This window comes from Cherax quadricarinatus, chromosome 23 (assembly GCF_038502225.1).
Source record: "Cherax quadricarinatus isolate ZL_2023a chromosome 23, ASM3850222v1, whole genome shotgun sequence".
NCBI classification, from domain to species: Eukaryota; Metazoa; Arthropoda; class Malacostraca; order Decapoda; family Parastacidae; genus Cherax; species Cherax quadricarinatus.
This window is the reverse complement of record NC_091314.1, coordinates 30,414,183-30,420,182: the sequence shown is the minus strand read 5'-3', so window position 1 is coordinate 30,420,182 and position 6,000 is coordinate 30,414,183. Positions and strand designations below refer to the sequence as shown.

Here is a 6,000-nt window from a genome sequence, read left to right as displayed (position 1 = left end):
CCCGTTGGCAACAACGTTGGTCTACTATGCTCGGCAACAAACTTCAGTCTATTAAACCGAGTATAGGTTACTGGCCGTCTTCTTATCACCAGTGTCGAGGTTGGGAGACTACTCTCTCCCGTCTTCGCATTGGCCATACTCGTCTTACTCATGGATATCTCATGGAGAGGCGTCTTGCTCCTCTCTGTGAGAATTGCCAAGCTCCATTATCAGTCAGCCACATTCTGTTGGACTGCCCACTTTATCAACGAGCACGCAGAATTTACCTCTGTCGTCGTCTTCGCCCCGCTGCTCTCTCTTTACCTTCCCTTCTCGCTGATGGACCCACCTTTCATCCGGACTCTCTCATTGACTTTTTGACAACGACTGACTTACTTCACAAATTCTGATACTTTCAGCCCTTTCTACTTGTATCTCTTGCTACCCTCTACCCCCGTACTATCCCCTGCCCCGCTGTTTTCTGTAACCTGCTGATCATCCCCCCTCCCTTCTGCCATCCAATTCCCTTGCTTCCTTCCCTACCCTGCAGCGCTGTATAGCCCTTGTGGCTTAGCGCTTCTTTTTGATTATAATAATAATAATAGCGACGTATTCATTTACTGAATGCTTAGACTTATGACCAGCTCTTCAACCAGTAAGCAAACCTAAGTAATGTATATTAGAGCTAATTTCCTCTATTCTGTTTATTACAGTATACAGTACACCACTGTATAAACATTAAAAAATATAATAAATATACTATAAATGATGCAAAGGTGACATTAAAAAATATATCTAAAGATGGTTGACACAAAGCCACTACCAGGACAGTATTCTCCTTGCTTGACAACCAGTTCACTTACTGACCTACTCTTAGGAACAGAACCCCATCATTAAGTAAGGAGAACCTGTATTGCAGTGTTATGTACAGTATATAATAGATAAACACAATAATTCTTGGGGGTTAGATTTTTTAAGGATATGTGAATACTGAAAGCTGTGGTTAATAGGAAATTTTGCACATTCATATTATTTATGTGTTTTTCCTTTATCTCTTTACATATTGCACTAAACTCTTTAATATTGTTATTCATAAGAAAGAATGAGCATATTTTAGATGAAATCCTATAGTTAGATTTCAATTTAGGGGTCATGAGACAGGCAAAAAAGACAGTGGACACAAAGAAAATATATGAATAATTAAAACTATTTTTGGGTACTTCTCAGGTAAACTGAGACACGTAGGCAAGTTTCTTTATAGCAGATGCTTCTATTCACTTAGCAATGAATAGGTACCTAGGTGTCAGCTGACTATTATGGGTTGCAACTTGGAGAGGTAGAATACTAAGATAGAGCTGTACAGCTTCAATGGTGTAAAAAAATGTATAAGCCTTAGGAAAAAAGGTGGCAGAAATAGAAAAGTGTCTGTAGGAAGTGTCTGATCAGTTTGGTTTTGATGGTTGTGTGAGCCTGCAAATCTTGGGCTGCATACCATGAATGATCAAGTGTTCAGGAGGGAAGTCTGGCTTATGAGCACAAAAAATATCACTGCTGATAACAGGAACATAATCCCATTGTTTTATTTTTCTGTTACCTGGTAGCTAAGGTGAAAAAATGATGTTTTCATTCTTAGATATTTTTAATATTAACAAAAATTTACATATAAATACATTCATATTTGTTTACCATAAAAGCAAAAGTAAGAAAATTCTCTACTATTTTACTCACAGATGATAAACAAAGGGAATATATAAATGGCTATACAAAATATACATCACTGTTTATATATTTGTATTAAGTCTTTATTGTAAGCTTTACAAGATCTTCATTCTTAAGCCAATGATTTAATACAAAATTATATATGGTATGCACAAGTTTTAATTAATTATACTATTACAAATATCCAAGTAACAGTTATACACAGTTGGAATGAATACTTACATGTTGATTTAGTTCATTTTGTGTATCTGATGTATAACAACAATATGAGCAAGAAAATTTGTTGTGCACGAGAAGATGATTTTGATAAAGTTTTTTCCGAGGAAAATTTTGCTTGCAATGTGGACAAGTATGAGACTTCTCTACTCTATGAATAAGACGAAGGTGAGCCTTCATAGCACTATTCTGGGCAAAACTTGTTGCACAGTATGGGCAAGCATAAGGTTTCTCTCCTGTATGAGTACGTATATGTTTGTTGAGGTCATATCTCCTATAGGTGCTGTAGGCACAGAAGTGGCACTGATGAAGCATTGTGGACTGGCTCTTTCCACTTGCTGTTCTAGTCCTGCTACAGCTTGCCACCACATCATTCTCATTATCCAACATATCCTGTGGAGATATATGAATCTGGTATAAACATTCCATTACAACATGTGACTATGGCATAAAACATTAAATGTTATAATAACACTTTACGTGGTCATCATTGTTTCTATCTCCATTAGTTGTAATGAAGTTCATTATAATATTTGTTATGGACTTCATGATTTTAAAAATACAGTCAACAAACCTAAAGAAAAGAAGTATAAGACCCAATGTAAGTTTCATTTCTTACAATGCCGTCTTTATTAAAAGGTATGTATTTGGTATTAAACCTTTCAGGGTTTCCGATGTACTAGTACAGCTTACACACCAGGGTTATTGTCATACTAGTACGAGTAAATTCCAGTGCCTTCAAATCTAGTGAGAGAAAGCTGGTAGGCCTACATATGAAAGAAAGGGTCTATATGGTCAGTGTGCACAGTATAAAAAGAATCCTGCAGCACACAGTGTGTAATGAGAAAAAAAAAACTTTGACCGTGTTTTTGGTTTAAAACAGCGACTTTGCACTGTATTTTCTTGTGGTATTTATGGTTGTATTCTGGTTTTCATGGTCTCATTTTATAGAATGGAAGACATATTACAGAAATTGAGATGATTTTGATTGGTTTCACAATGAAAAGTACCTTGAAATTGAGCTCAAAGTAGCAGAAATGTTTGATTTTTGCCAAAGTTCAAAAGTACACAAATCATGCCATGCGTCCAATACACGTCAACTGGTGAGTCTAATATTCTTTCACAAGTGCACTGATATTATTTATGCTATTTCTACACTAAAGCTCAAGGCACATTCCTTTAAGGAAAAGAAGATGTAAACAAGAAAGAGAGAGGTGCTCCCTATACAGGCGAAGGCGAAGAATAACAGAGCAACTAAAAGAGGCCAATATATCTGTAGTATGAAGGAAGGCACTGGTCATAGAAACAGCAAACACTGAACTTTAGCTAAAGGAATCTTACAGGAGACAAGAAATGCAGGAAGAACTAAAAGCCATAAGTGAAACTGAAAAAAACAAAAATATTTCTTTTCTTATGCCAAATCTAAGTCAAGAACAACATCCAGTATTGAGCTCCTACTTAGACAAGATGGGTCCAAAACAGATGACAGCAAGGAAATGAGTGAGCTACTCAAGTCCCAATTTGACTCGGCTTTTAGCGAGCCGCTAACCAGACTAAGAGTTGAAGACCTAAATTATTTTTTATGAATGAGATTCAGAATTTGGTAGATTCAAACCTATCTGATATTAACCTAACACCAAATGACTTCAAAAAGGCGATAAATGACATGCCTATGCACTCTGCTCCAGGCCCAGACTCATGGAACTCCGTGTTCGTCAAGAACTGCAAGAAGCCCCTATCATGTGCTCTTAACATTCTGTGGAGAGTTAGCATGGACACAGAGGTCATCCCACAGCTGCTAAAAACAACAGACATAGCCCCACTCCACAAAAGGGGTAGTAAAGCAATAGCAAAGAACTACAGACCAATAACTCTAACATCCCATATCATAAAAATCTTTGAAAGGGCTCTAAGAAGCAACATCATCACTCATCTAGATACCCATCACTTACACAACCCAGGGCAACATGGGGTTAGAGCAGGTCGCTCCTGCCTGTCCCAACTACTAAACCACTATGACAAGGTCCTGGATGCTCTAGAAGATCTACAAAATGCAGATGTGGTATACACAGACTTTGCAAAAGCCTTTGACAAGTGTGACCATGGTGTAAAAATGCACAAAATGCATAACAAAAGAATAACAGAAAAAGCTCATAGATGGATCTATAATTTCCTAACAAACAGAACATAAAGAGTAGTAGTAAACAGAGTAAAGGCTGAGGTGGCTACAGTGAAAAGCTCTGTTCCACAAGGCACAGTACTCGCCCCCATCCTGTTCCTCATCCTCATATCTGACATAGACAGGGATGTAAGCCACATCATCATATCTTCCTTTGCAGATGACACCTGAATTTGCATGACAGTGTCCTCCATTGAAGACACTGCAAGACTCCAGGCAGACATCAACCAAATCTTTAAATGGACCACAGAAAACAATATGAAGTTCAATGATGAGAAATTTCAATTACTCCCATTCACTTAATATACAAAATATTCACTCATATTACTGTGCATGTTATATACAAAGAACATTAAATTCCAATATAAACCATCCTTTCAAATTTCTTGATAACTACAGCAGAACATGCAGACATAACACAAGGCACAAAACCCTCTTCACCATCCCTCATGTCCACCTCACCCTATGCAAAAATGTAATGCGCATAAAGGGCCCCAAGATCTGAAATTCATTGCCCAAACCAACAAAAGATACCTAATCAATTTAGAGCTATAATTAAAAAATCACCTCATCTCCCAAACTAACACTTTGCTATACCAAACAAAACCAACTCATCCAACTACAGTGGACCCCCGGTTAACGATATTTTTTCACTCCAGAAGTATGTTCAGGTGCCAGTACTGACCGAATTTGTTCCCATAAGAAATATTGTGAAGTAGATTAGTCCATTTCAGACCCCCAAACATACACGTACAAACGCACTTACATAAATACACTTACATAATTGGTCGCATTCGGAGGTAATCGTTATGCGGGGGTCCACTGTACTTCCATTTCTTAACCGACTCCTATATCTTTCCTAGCCTGAAATCATTGAACCAGTTAACCCGTAAACGGTCCAAACGTATATATACGTTTTTTCAACATTTGAAAGTATGTAAAAAAGTAGATCTTCTTTTTGTTTTTTTACATTTGAAAATGTGTAAAAAAACTTTGATCTACTTTTTTTTTTGGTATATTTGAAAATATGTAAAAAAAACGTAGATCTACTTTTGTAGCAATACACATGTGAACGTAGATCTGCTTGGACCGTTTATGGGTTAAACTACTCAAGAAATTCCAATAATAATAATAATAATAATAATAATAATAATTTATTTTGACATGATACACGATTGTACAAAGGAATATAGTAGGTGAGTGTACCTGCTAAAAGCCCCTTGTATGCAGAGCATTCCAGGCAAACTTAAAATTAACTTAAGATTAAGATTAATAAGGCTATAACAGATTAAATGGTCATTAGATGAGTTACAGTGAGTACAAGAGAATCGAGTATTAATAGGTAATGATATATGGCTTTAATAAGTCTAATAGAGAAGTTTATGTAATAGAGAATAATTACAGGATTGAATTATTTTATAAAAATTACAGTATTAAAATAGAACAATTTAAACACTTTACAATATGAAGTACAGTATCCCAATTTAGTATTCAAAACAATGAAATATGAACATTGTAATTTTGAAGTAATGAGCACATGGTTGAGCAATCTTCAGCATAATAATCAGTATAGAAATTGAGACATCATAATTTTTTTTGTGTGTGTAGCTTTAGAGTAACTGGTAGTCCAATTAATTTTGGGTGATGAGATTTCTAAGTAGGGCCTTAAATTGATTTGCAGGCAGGGGTCCTTTAGTGTGTTGTTGTAATGAATTCCAGATCTTTGGGCCCTTTACATGCATAGCATTTTTGCATAGGGAGAGGTGGACATGAGGGATATCGAAGAGTGATTTGTCTTGTATTATGGTTGTGTGTTCTGTTGTAGTTATCAAGTAGTTGTTTGAGATAAAGATAAAGATAAACGTTTATTTCTTTGTAATGGTTACAATGTGTAATTACAATTTTGA

At 36.1% G+C, this 6,000-nt stretch overlaps 1 long non-coding RNA gene across 1 annotated transcript in view; it reads right to left on the bottom strand.

Moving 5' to 3' along the window:
• Nucleotides 1–1,672: 1,672 nt before the first annotated feature.
• Nucleotides 1,673–6,000, bottom strand: part of LOC138853143 (uncharacterized) — a 135,862-nt gene continuing 131,534 nt past the window's right edge. Inside the window, exon 3 of the long non-coding RNA XR_011392366.1 lies at nucleotides 1,673–2,307. This is a non-coding gene — a long non-coding RNA (uncharacterized lncRNA). The remainder of the gene's footprint in view (nucleotides 2,308–6,000) is intronic.